The following is a 13,679-nucleotide window of genomic DNA, read 5'->3' as shown; positions in this document are numbered from 1 at the left end:
GCGGCGGGGGGGGGGCGGAGGTGGGACCCGGGGACCAGCGTAGGCGGCGGCGCGCACGCGCGTACCCCCGTGCCTACTCCTCCCGCCCCAGTCTCGCGCGGCGCGGGTCGTCTCTTCTCCTGCGGCTTGGAGGGGCGGGGGCTCCCTTGAGCGCGCGAGCGTCGCCGCCGCTGCCGTGTGGGATGGATTGCTCGAAGTGTCGAACCCTGAGGGAGGTGGAGGCGGGGGGCGGGAGTAGGAAGCCAGCTCCCTCACCAGGCCCCACCCCCTTGGTTCGCTGCCCTGGAGCCTGGAGTGGAAGAAGAAGGCGGGAGTGTGACTGGTGGAGTCCCTTCTCGCCCCCGCCCGGCACTGGTGTTCCGCCTCCGTCCTTGCCCCACGCCAGGCGTGGGGGCTTCGTCATTTTTGGCGATGTCCTGGCCGTGGGGGCGTCGCCTTGGCTGGTCCCCGGGTCCCACCTCCGAGATTGCTCGAGGACCCCGCCCACTGCGCGGGGCGGGGGCGGGAGGGACCCAATCTGCGTTTTTCTTGTAGGCCCCCAAATGACAGTCCTGGGCGGGAGGCGAGGCTGGGAATGGCCACTTCCCTGTCCCCGGGCCGTCCCATTAGTCTTTAACTCCGGCTTGTTGGCGGAGAGAGGCGTAGGCCGAGCTTCGGCCGTCTCCCCTCCCCCTGCTCCTCCCCTCCCCCTCCCCTGGGGTGAGCATGTGTCGGAATCGGTCCCGCCCCCTTTCCCCGAATAGCTCAGGCGCTGGTAAACTCCGTAACCCATCGGGCCCCACGCATTCCCAGAATTTCAGCAAGTTTACTGTTCTCCAGTAGATGGTGGAATCGCCCTTTTCGACCCTTGTCACTCTGTGGGGCGTGTGCCACTTTGGGAGGGGGAGTGGCTTTGTCAAAGCTGCTGGGAGCCGAAATAGAAGAGATTGGAAATGAAAGCTTGGTCTTCTACTCTGCTGCTGACAGTTTTAAGTGAGGAGCTGGTATTTCGAGCAGTATTCTTCGTGTGGTGAGAGGTGTGTCTGTCCCAGCTGCCTGCCATTTCTTATTCTAAGTTTTATGGAGAGTCCTTTTACCACTTAGGCGATGACAGGAATGGGGGTTTCTTTAGACACCACCAATCTAGTGTCCCATCCAAGTCGTTGCTGGCTCCCCCTCCCCAATCGCCAGATGACGTTTCCAAAAAGTGGTAATGTATATTTTTAGACTTTAGTTTTGAATGACATTGGAGGGTGGGAGATGAATTAATTACATAAATTCATCAGTGCTCTTCTCTTTACTCCCTAGACCCTTCTCTCTTTCCCTCTTCCTTGATGCTGATGAGCTGTAACAGATTCCTGGTGAAGAAAACTGAAATGCAGTTCCTACCAAATTGGCTCTCCTGCCTACTATCAAATGCAAGATATTTTTGATAATCCAAATCAAACAGTATCTTTGATAGAACAGCTAATGTTTGTTTTAGCTGGGTTATATATTTTATTATGTCCTGGAAGCACTTGTTACAGCTTCAAATGATCACTATTTGCTTATGAATTTTAAATTTTGTATTCCTAAGTAACTTAATTATGTTTTTAGTGACCATTTTTTATTCTTACCTGCCTGGGTTTGTTCTCCCAAATTTAGATATTGGAACCAGAGCAGAACTTTATTGCTCAAGAAGTTGGACTTTGCTTCCATCACATGAGGGTAAATATACAGAGCCCAGCTTAAACGTCAAATTTCTCTAGGTACAGGTGATACCTGCTTCAGTTTTTCATTGTGCATTGTAGAGATGTAACTAATTTTTACCTTTTTTATTTGGCATTAGCTGAACTTTTAACAGGCTTGTTTATGTTGTCAGTTGGATTTTTTTTTAGTGTCACCTGCAAATTTATGAATTCAAAAATCACTCAATAAAAGAAGAATTTAGAGGCTAAGGACTCAATACTTTGAGGTGTTTTGTTCTTGTTTTCCCTAGTAAATGTCTAGAAGTTATGACCAATAACAAACTGAGAGGTAGAGTGTTCCTTGATTTTTATTTCCTCCAAGAAAGAGTCTTGCCCTCACAAAAGCCTTTCCTTTTAAGGTGTAATTAGCCAGAATGTAGATAGGTTTTGTTCCAAAATGAACAGCATTGACAGCTTTGTTCTCATTAGGTAAAAATCAGTCTTTTATTATGGCCAAACCCTGTGTTGCAAAGCCAGGTAATAATAGAATTAGTGGTCTTTTCCCCTTCATTGAAATTTTAATAGTATTCTCACTATGATATGGTATAATAAATTGTGTGGGATTTGTGTCTACCATTTATACTTTAAGTCTTCCTAATTCCTTAGCTTCTCCATTAATATTAAATAAAATAGAAGATCAGAAATGTAATAAAGAAGTGTTTACTCAGGCTTCCATTGAATTCAGTGATTGTTGGTAGAAAGTTGTTGTTCAGTCATGTCCAACTCTTTGTGACCCCATGGGCCATAGTGTCCATGTTTTCTTGTCAAGGATACTGGGTTGCTATTTTTTTCAGTGAAAGACAAACAGAGGTTAAGTAACTTGCCCCAGGATCATACAGCTAGTATGTGTCCAAGGCAACATTTAAACTCCAGTCTTTCTGAATCCAGGCCCAGCCTTCTAGCCATAGAACCATCTTACTGCCTCTCAAAGTACTTTGGTAAAAAAAAAAAAAGTGCATTGTTGAAATTAACTCTTGGGTGCTTGGGGGTTAGGGAAAGGGAGGGAATGTTAGTATAGCTTGTTAATGCTATTAACCAGTAAGTTCTTTAAAAAGTTTGAGTACTTCACAAAAACTATTTTAGGTCCCATCCTTTTGGGGGGGGGGGGATTGGGGTTAAGTGACTTGCCCAAGGTCACACCGCTAATTTTTGTGTTAAGTGTCTGAGGCATCTGAACCCAGGTCCTCCTGACTCTGGCCAGTGCTCTATTCACTATACCACCTAGCCACCCCATAGGTCCCATCCTTTTTAGCATCTAACATGGCATCCCATGAGCTTTTTAAAGTGCCCTTTTTCCTGCATTCAGTTGCAAGTTGTAGAATCAGCAGACTCATCTAGACTAACCCCCTTACCTTATATAAAAGAAGACTAAAGCCCAGAGAGGCTATGGAGTTGCCTATGGTCACAAAACTGGTTGGTGGTAGAATATGGACTAGAATCCAGGTGTTTTAGTCTGATCCTTTAACATTTTTAAAAATTCTGTTTTAGATTATCTGATTTCACCCTCACCAAAACTTTGTGAGATAGAAGTGATATTAATCTCTGTTTAACAAATAAGAAAGTTGAAGTAGAGAAGTTCCATGATTTACTTGGATTAGAAGAATCTTGGTCTTAGGACTCTCAGTGTGGTATTCTTTGCAATGATGGAGCCCCTTGTTAAAGGAGCACCAACAAACCTATTTGTCCTTTCCTTTGTAGCACATCATCACAGATATCACAGGTCTGCCAGACTTGGTAGTTTCAGCTGTTTTCCTTGCACCTGGGAGCTGAAGGTTATAAGGGAGTTTTTGCTATCCTCTGGCTTAAATTTAAAATTTTGAAATTCAGTTTTGTAAAACAATTTAGAAATTACTGACTTTACCATATTTTACCCTTTTTTGTACATGGTTTAGGAAAATAATTCAAAACTTTCTTAATTCTTAATTGCTCCCTTCAAAAGCAAGAATTTTGGTTAGGATATATCTGAAATCTAAAATAAAAATTCATCATATTCTTCCTAATCAAAAAACTAGCTGAGTGAAGGCCAAAGGAAAGAGGGAAGTTTGCTGAAGCTTGCAAATTTAAGGTAGTGTGTAATGGAATTTATTATGTTGAACATTCACAATAACGTGTGCTTATAGGTATTTATCTCCAGATATGAGTGACACTCTAACACTCCAGTATAGTTCTAAATCTTAGAGGTTATTTGAAAGATTCATACCAAGGTTATTTCATAAATAGGCAGTAGATTGTTTCTTCATATCTACATTTCTCTCCCTCATCCCTCCATTATCATTCTTTCACTTAAAAACAATATACATAGGGGCGGCCAGGTGGCTCAGCGAGCTCCAGTGTTGGGATGACCTGGAGATCGAATCCTGGGCTCAGATGCTCAGCACCACACCCAGAAATAACTGGCCGTGTAACCTTGAGCAAGTTACTTAACCCTGATTGCTTTAAAAAAAAAATAACAATATACATGCAAAAAGACAAATGTCTTGAACCCTATTATCATTTAAGTGCAAATTTTATTCATATAGGACTTGTCAAAAAAAATTCTAGTTATTCGAATAGGGGCATAGTCTGACATTAAAGAAACAGGCTTTTTTTTCTCTTGAAGTCCACTTACCCCAAAGAAGTAATTTTTAAAATTTTAAACAAACCAAAAGGCAAGTTAATGTTTGAACATTTTGCCATCTTGTAATCTCTGTGTATTGAAATACAGTGCAAATATAGTGTTTTCAGTCTTAATTTTTAATTTCCTTGTTTGTTTGTTTTTTCATTTTGGGAAGGGGAAAATAATACATTTTGAAGATAATACTTGGAATTTACACAGATGTCAAGTGCTACTTAATGGGTATCTAGAGGAATTAAGACAGGTTAGCTGATATTACTAAAACTGTATTTTGATGAGCCATAATCAATATTGAGTACATTCTTTACACATAGGCGCTGGTTCTAACACAAAATATTGTAGGAAAACTTGACCTGTTTTATATATATATTTTCAGGAGGTATTTAAGCACTGTGACAGGTTCTAGTTCTGATTTCTTACTGTCCTAAACCCTCAGATTCTTCAGAGATAGGTTGATGTAAATGGCTTTTTTTGAATTGGCTGTATTGGGCAGCTTTAATGTTTTTATTCTAATTTACTATGTCATGCTTGTTATTAAAAAAAAAAGTTTGGCTTGGAATTTTTTTTTTTCAGTAATGTTTTGAGGGAAGGGAGCCAAGAAGTTCCTAGAGGTCTTAGGGAGATATTAGGAACAGAGAATGTAAGAGACATGAGGAAAATGTACCTCACTAGAATGAAAGTCAGTCTTTGAAACATTAGAATTAATGGCTTATATTTAAAGTTTGAGGCTACAAAATCAAATTAACAAATTAATTTATATAGCATTATTGATGTTTACAAAAAGTCATAGATATATTATCTTATTTAAGCTCCTCAGCTCTGTGAGGTGGGTGCAATATTAGTATCTCCATTATACAAGTGGGAAAATGGAAGTTGGAGACAGGTTAATAAGTGTCTTGTCTGTGGTCACACAGCTAGTAAGTAGGTTAGAATTTGAGCTTTTATCTTAATAGACTTCCAGCATGCAGTGAAGGTACTAATGAACAAAAAGCATTGTTCCTGATTTTTAAAAATCGCTATCTCTTGTTCTTAACACCATTTTCATTAGCAACTATATTCTTCCCTTCTCTAATAACAGAAAAAGAGGTGATGAAGCAAAACTCATATCACCTAATATGTTCTTCCCTTACATGTTCCCCTTGCCCCTCTTCTCTCCCCCCCGCCCTCAAAAATAAGGAGGGAGGCAAATTTTCTCATCTCTTCCAGAAATGTAAGCTTGGTTACTATGTATAGCCATTGCCCAATTAATTGGCATCTACTTTATTTCTAGTTCTTTGCTACTGTTAAGTTACTGCTTTAAGCATCTTGGTCTGTATGAAACCTTTCTATCTGACTTGTTTGAGATACATACTTAGCATTAGCAGTGGGTTCTAAGGTTTTAAAAAGGTTTTAGGGGATTTTAAGGCTTTAGAACATTTTAGTCTGTTTCAGCATGATAACACATTTTTTTTTTTTTAAAGCAATTGGGGTTAAGTAACTTGCTCAAGGTTACACGGCCAGTTATTTCTGGGTGTGGTGCTAAGTATCTGAGCCCGGATTCAATCCCAGGTCATCCTGACTCTGGGGTCATCCCGACTCTGGGGCCGGTGCTCTTACTCACTGTGCTTCCTGGCCACCCCATGATAACACATTTTTGCTATAACTTTAAAAAAAACTTGATATTTTTGTAATTTAAACTTTAATTTGCCAGGAGGTAGTTTTTCTAATCCAGGGGACTTGGTGGAAGGAAAGAAAAATAGAGTAGGAGTTCATGCTATCTGAGTTCTAATTTCAGGTCTGCAGCTGTGATCTTGGACAAGCCACTTATATACTAAAGTGAGGTTTGTTGTGAAAAGTGAGGAAATTGGTTATGATTCTACATGAAAAGAAGAAAATGTATTTTCTGCATGAAACATTTTGGGTGAAGGGATATGTTCTCTTCCCTTAACATTAGAAGACCATCTATGTCAGTTTATGCAAATATTTTATTACAATTTTATTTACTTTGCCATCGCTATTTTCTTTGTCTTGTGGATAAAAAAAATTTCACTGTCAGTTGACACTGCTTGGTTCTTTGAACTGTTATTAAATTCTGATCCTGCTATTAACAGAAAATCTGGCAACCTGACAAATAACAAAATACTTGAGTATACCATAAAATAGCCATATATGTTTAAATTATCATCTCCAAAAAAGTAAATAAGTAACTTTTTTACTGTAGTCAAATAAACAAATACCTACTATGAGTTAGACACTATCGCTGAGTGCTGAGGATACAAGGAAAGGCCAAAAAAAATCTTCAAAAAATTTATAGTCTAATAAGGGAGCGAGCACTTGAATAACTGTACAGACAAGATATTTAGGATATATTGGAAAAAATCTCAGAGGGAAGGCACTTGCATTAAGTGGGACTAGGAAAGACTTCTTGCAAGAAGGCGTAATTTTATTTTATTTTATTTTTTGCCTTTTGGAGGGCAGTTGGGGTTAAGTAACTTGCTCAAAGTTACACGGCTAGTATTTTTGTGTGAGTGTTAAGTGTCTCAGGCCAGAACTGAACTCGGGTCCTCCCGACTCCAGGGCCGGTGCTTTACTCACTGCGCCACCTAGCCGTGCCTAGAAGGTGTAATTTTAGTGAAAACTTAAGGGAAACCAAGAGATTGTGATTAGGGAGAGGATTCCAGACTAGGGGAGAAGTCAGTGAAAATGCAGAGATCCAGGAAATGATGCCCTGCACCAGGGTTGTAGAAGTGTTGAAAGAGAGAAGACATAGAGAATCAGTATATGTTGGCAGCAGATGGGGAGTGTGTGTGTGAAGTCCGGGTTAACACCTACTTTAGTTTCCGAGTGTATAATTAGAAGCATGGTTGTACCCTTCACAGTAAAAGGAGTTAGGAAGAAGAAAGGGTTGGGGGGAGATAATGCATTCAATTTTGGATATGACTACTGGATATCCAATTCAAGATGTCCAAGAGTCTGTAGCTTTAGGTAGAGCAACTTACTCAACTTTTGTGCTGGGCAGTAGAGATACAAGAACAATGCGAGCAATAGTCCCTATCCCCAAGGAGCTTTTATTCTTGAGGTACGTCTTATTAAGTGACCACATAGAACATGGACATATTTAAGTAAAAGAAGATAGTTTGAGGAGAGGCAAAAGGCATTAATAATAAGTATCGGGAAAATGTTGAGTGGCACTTGAGCTAAACTTTAAAGAAACTGAGTATTCTGAGAGGTGGAGGTGAAGGAATATATTAAAGCCATGTAAGAAAACAGCCTGTGCCAAGGCATGGAGTAGGAGTTTTGAGGGGACAGTGAGTAAGCTAGCCATTTGGGCAGTAACGGGCTATGTGAAGAGGAGTGTTGTGAAATAAGCATACCTAGATAGGGTTTACTATACATTCTAAGCCAGGGAGTGCATATTTTATCATAGAGATCTCAAACTACAGAAGCATATTTTTTTGAGGGGGGAAGGCAAGGCAATTGGGGTTAAATGACTTGCCCAAGGTCACACAGCTTTATATAAGTGTGTCTGAGGTCAAATTTGAACTCAGGTCCTCTTGACTCCAGGGCCAGTACTGTATTCACTGCGCCACCTAGCTGCCCCTACAGAAGCATTCTTGATCGGGAAAATTATATATCTAAAGTCTGTTCTCTCTACAGTATACTGACAGTTTAAAAGAATCTGAAATACACAGTGTGCTCCTGCTTATCTGTAAAATAAATGATAGTACCTCTTTTACTGTTTTGGGTTCACCTTTTTATGTTTGATGTTTTTGGTATTTTATACCGCTGTCATTTACCAATATCCCACCCTCCTTTATAGCAAAGAACAAACAGTTGAGCCAAATACAGGCCAAAAATTCTTACCTAAAAGTATCAGTCTCATAATTGTTTTTCATAGTTTAGACCTCGTGCATTATCTGATGTCTTAATGCATCTTGATGTTTTCATTTAGTCATTGGGTAGACCGTTGTGAGTCAGCTTTCTTGTTTCATACAAGTCTTCCCATGTTTCTCTGAATTTCTCATGTTCTGGTTTCACTCTTAGAAAAAAACGTTCCTTTTTTATTGATAAACTTGTTTTTACATCACCTTCTTTTCTGAATACAATCTCTGTTCCCCCCCATCCCCTCCCCTTGCAAACAAAATATAAGTAAAATTTCAGGGAAGAGAAGAAAAAAAGATGACTAACTAGGAATTTAACCTCACTGCCTCATAGTTATGTGACTATCATAATTATATTTATGATCACCAAAAAGTCACATAATTGTCACGACCCCAATAACATTCTAATACAAACATTAGCATTCCTGAAGAGCTATAGAAGTAGCATGTGAAAGAGCCACACAATGTCTGAAAGCTTTGATTGTTCTTGATTCCAAATAGTCATCCATGCTTTTTTTTTTCAGTTGGCTGTGCTCATATCACCTCTTTGCTTCCAGAAATTCATCTGAGAAACTGTAGTCATAATTAACATTTCTTTTGTATGTATCCAGGATCAAGGTTTAGAGCTGGACCTTAGAGATCATCTGGTTCAATCCTCTTTTTGGTAGTAATGACTTTATAGTGGTTAGAACTAGGATTGAAAGCTGCTTAACCAAATCCTTTGCTGGTTTTTATTTTGCTCTGCTAAATAACCTATGATTGCATCAGGTCTTTTCTTTGAGGAGGTAACAAGTCCATTCTCATCAGTGCCTTGCATATGCTAGCTATCATATACTTAATTTTGCTGCAGCACTGTGGAGTGAAGTTTTACTGTGGCTTAGGGGAAATGATATACGATAGAGGAGTTTGGGAAATAATTGCCTTGGAAATTAAAATAATAGAGGCTATTTCTACAAAGGTGTAGAAATAGCATTTCCAAATTGTTACAGAGCTATAGGGATTGTAAACTAAACTTGAAAAATATCGTAACAAGTTAAAGACCATTCTTTATTTTTCTCCTTTGTTGCCCAGTTTCATATTCAGAGGCTGAAAACTATCCTTTGCTTACTTAATGTGCTTCTAAAAACCTATGCTTCTTTTAATAATCTTGTGTATTTTTTGAACATTCTTGCATTTTTCTGACATTGCACTTTAAGTGCATTCATTAAACAATTAAATGTGAAAGCATCTGATATAAATGTTAGTATCACAGCATTTTTTAGTACATATAATAGCTTAGGGACTTTCACCATTCAAATTGTATAGAGTTGTTCTGACTTGCTTATGTTTAAAAAAGAGAAAATTGAGAGGAGTGACATCATTTTTGTGAAATACATCAGTGGTCCCAAATAACAAACAGATGCACTTACAAAGCCTAAATACTTTGTAAATGTCATTGGTCTTTTTAGATGTGTTTTCCCTGTCACTTAATTTTGGTGTCTTTGGTCATTGGTCTTTTTAGCTGTATTTTACTTCTCATATACTTCTGGTGAAATAGGATATTTGCAACTGAAGTAATTGATGGAAGGATACATCAAAAATCCAACCAACAATTATATATAATGCGTGTTTATGTGTGTATAATGTATACTGTTTGATTTCACCCTTCCCAATCCCAGGTTTGAAATATTTCAAGAACAAAAACATGAAGGGGTGGCTAGGTGGCGTAGTGAATAGAACACCAGCCCTAGAGTCAGGAGGACCCGAGTTCAAATCCGGCCTCAGATGCTGAACACAAAAACTAGCCATGTGACCTTGGGCAAATCACTTAACCCCAATTGCCCTCCAAAAAGCAAAAAAAAAAAGAACAAAAACATGAGAAGATGTGGGACAACTCTGAAAAGTTAGCAAGTGAAGTTATTTTCATCCAGGACTTTTCTAGATACGTGGTTTATGTTCAAGGTCATACTGTAATTATAGTCACATCTCTTTTATCTGACCTAATGGAGAAGAATAAAGGTATAGAGGATCCAGGAATTGTATATGTGCTTTGAGTAAATGTTATCATTTTTGTATTTAAATATGCCATAGGTATGGCTAATGCCTTGTGAGTTTACAGCACAAATCATCACTGAATAGCTTTACTGCCGCTCCCCTCCAGACATTTGTTCGCTTTCTCCCTCTTCCTTCCTGACATCTAGTATATTGGTAGAAGATGACTATCACTATCCTGTGTATGAAAAGTCTAAACCAGACTTTTTCTCGGCCATCATTTACTCTCCTTAACTATAATAAAGGGGTCTGACTAATTTCAAAGGTTCTTTCCAGCTTAAAAATGGACTTTTCCAGCTTGTTGGTTCATATCTTCTCTGAGTCAAGGAAGTGGCTTTTGCCTTAAAAGACTTGTCTTGTGCTTGCAGGAATAAGGTAAGAGGGATCTGCTAAGGATTTTAAGGAAAGATTTACTGGATAATTCCAGGCAGATAAGATTTGACTATAAGAGGATATTATGAATGAATAAAAAAGTATTTTATTAAGTTCTTATGATGTGCCGAACAGAGGAATATAAATTCAAGATTAAAGATAGCCCCTGCTTTCAAGTTGTTTACATTCTAATAGGGAGAGCCAACACATAAGGTGATATAGCAGACCAGCAAAATGAAATACTTTCTTTTAAAAGATAATGGGTGAGAAATTCTCTTGTACATGAATTTAGTTTGTAATATAGAAATTATCTTTGGTACTGGAAATTACTAAACATTTAATGTTTAATGTCCTTTGTACATTTTATCACTTTGTGGCTTATCTTTTTTCCTCGGGCTTTCTATCTTAAAACATAACTGGGAATAGCTGAGAATTTGTTTTTGGGCTCTGCTAAAAATAAAATACTATGAAGGTAAATTATTTTTTTGCTCCTTGAAAATGATGCAAGTAAATCTGAAATAGTACCCTTATAGTGGAAACTAATTTTTGCTATGGCAAAACTGAAGATTTTGAATGCTTCCACCTAGGAAATCTTTGAGTATGTTAAAAAGATCCTTCTCTTATTACACAGCCTGTTTTAGTTTATTTCACATGTGGTAGGTAGACTTCATACTTAAAATACTTTAACTTCCTCCAAAAGATCAGTGATTTTTGTAGATAACATTACTGAATGCCTCATAATGAAAAAGTTGGCTCTGGGTTTGCAAATGCCTGCAGTGAAAGTCAAACTCTACAAGGCTTTAGGATGTTGGGACAGGTTTTGAGTGTTATCTGGCAGCAGACTGTCCTTCTGAGGATCAGGTTAGCTAAGTACAGAGGCTCATCACCAGTAGGCTGGGTGGGCACTTAGTGATAAATAAAAAGTCTGAGGTTAAATCTCACAATATCAAAATTTTTCCTTGATATTAAATTTTAATAAATTGACACTTTTTAAGACAAATTTGATAGTTTCCAGACTTTTCATGAAGAATTATATAGTTTTCATTTTTCCCCGTGCATTTTTGATATAAACTTCAAATTTCTAGTTGGATTCATCTACCAAGAATCTTCTCTATGACATAAAATGGCCATCCAACCATTACCTGAAAAATACTAATGAGAAGAGATTATTACCCTCTCTTCAAGGCAGCCCATTGTCCCATCATTCTAATTGTTAGTAAGGCTCTCTTCTTCTAGCTATTGCTATCACTTCTGCCCTCTAGATCCTAACAGGATAAGTCTAATTCTTTCACATAACAGTTCAAATACTTGAAGTCAGCAATCATCCCTTTACTGAGTCTTATGTTTCTCTTAAACATCTTAGTTCTTTTAGTTGAGTCTCTTACAGCATAGGTTGTCAATCTCATGGCCAAAGCAGACTAAAATGTAATTGGGAAATGTTTAACAACATAAATAAAAATACAACATAATGTTAATTTGTAGTTTTAAAAGTTCATATGTGGCTTGCAGGATCCTTTCTATTTGAATTGGGTATAACTGTCTTATGGCATGATCTCAGTGACTTTTACAATCCTTGTTGCTTACTAATCAATTTGTACCTAGTAGTCTAGATTTGGTATGAATAGGGATCAATGTCTACAGTGCCCCTCTGAGTGGAGCTCTAAGACACCATTAGTATTTTTGGCTGACATATCACTGCTGATTTATTAAAATCTTCTTAACCCCAGATCATATTAACAGTCCAGGTTTAAGGGGGACTCCATTAGAGAACACATTCCAAGTTAATACCAACTTTTCAGTGACAATTCTTTGGTTAAGCCCATTCTGAATCTATGTAACTGGATCATTGACTAGTCAGTATCTTTCCATTTTATAAGAATAGCCTGAGAAATTTTGTCAGATGCTTTGCTAAAATCTAAGTAAACAGGTGGCCAGGTGGCTCAGCAAGTAAGAGCACTGGCTCCAGTGTCAGGATGACCTGGGATTCAAATCCGGGCTCAGATACTTAGCATCACACCCAGAAATAACTGGCCATGTAACCTTGAGCAAGTTACTTAACCCCAATTTCTTCAAAAAAAAAAAATCTAAACTATACCTTCAGTATCCCACTGAACTATATTAGTCCTCTGACAGTGATTCAGTAGAAAGAGTACTGGCTTTTGAGTCACAGAGCCCAAATCGTTATGTATATAACCTTGGACAAGTAACTTCACCTCTTAGGGTCTTAGTTTACTCGTTTGTAGAATGAAGAGCTTGGACTTGATGGCCTCTCAGGTCCCAGTCAATTTTAAATCTGTCATCCAGTGTTGTTTTTTTTGTTGGTATTTTGGGATTTTTTAAGTTTGTTTTAGCATGACCTGTTGTTTCTTCCTCTTTCCCCACCAAAACATTTTCATGAGGTGAAACCTCAGAGTTGCATTTATCTTATTTCATTTAGATAATTATTTCATACTTTTTTTTTTTAACAATTTTTCCCATAGCCAGAGTTGCAAAAAGTTCCCTTTTTTCATTTTTTTTTCCCCAGTGATCTGACCTCTTACATTTAGGTCTCATATCAATTTGTAACTTATTTGTGGTATATGGAATAAGATGCTGGTCTGAATCTAAGCCCCTTAGTCTGTACCAATTGTTCTTTTTTTTTTTTTTTAAGCAATTGGCGTTAAGTAACTTGCTCAAGGTTACATAGCCAGTATATTTCTGGGTGTGGTGCTAAGTATCTGAGTCCGGATTCGATCCCAGGTCATCACGACTCTGGGGCCAGTGCTCTTACTCACTGCACCACCTGGCCGCCCCTGTACCAATTGTTCTTGAAACACTAGGTTACAATACCTAATTAGTTTGATCAGTGGTAGTTATGTATTTCACAGGATCGTAAAGATTCAGACTTGGAGAGTGCCTTGGATGTTGGCTGATCCAATCCCTTGTTTTTACCATTAAGTAATGGTCCAGAGAGACCAAATAACCTGTCCACCATCACACAGCTAATAAATAAAACAATAAATTTCAGAGCCAGTGTTTTGAACCTAGATCTTCTAATTCCAAATCCCCCACTCTTTCACCTGGTTTAATGATAGATATTAATACTAGTTGTTTCTT

General features: G+C 38.3%; 1 protein-coding gene across 3 annotated transcripts in view; it reads left to right on the top strand.

Moving 5' to 3' along the window:
• Positions 1–13,679, top strand: part of LOC138151173 (nuclear ubiquitous casein and cyclin-dependent kinase substrate 1) — a 77,678-nt gene that overhangs the window by 31,760 nt on the left and 32,239 nt on the right. The window lies entirely within an intron of this gene.

This window comes from Petaurus breviceps, unplaced genomic scaffold (assembly GCF_028583685.1).
Source record: "Petaurus breviceps papuanus isolate PSGF00001 unplaced genomic scaffold, PetGlider_PUasm1.0 90895, whole genome shotgun sequence".
Taxonomy (NCBI): domain Eukaryota; kingdom Metazoa; phylum Chordata; class Mammalia; order Diprotodontia; family Petauridae; genus Petaurus; species Petaurus breviceps.
This window is presented reverse-complemented; position numbering and strand designations above follow the sequence as displayed.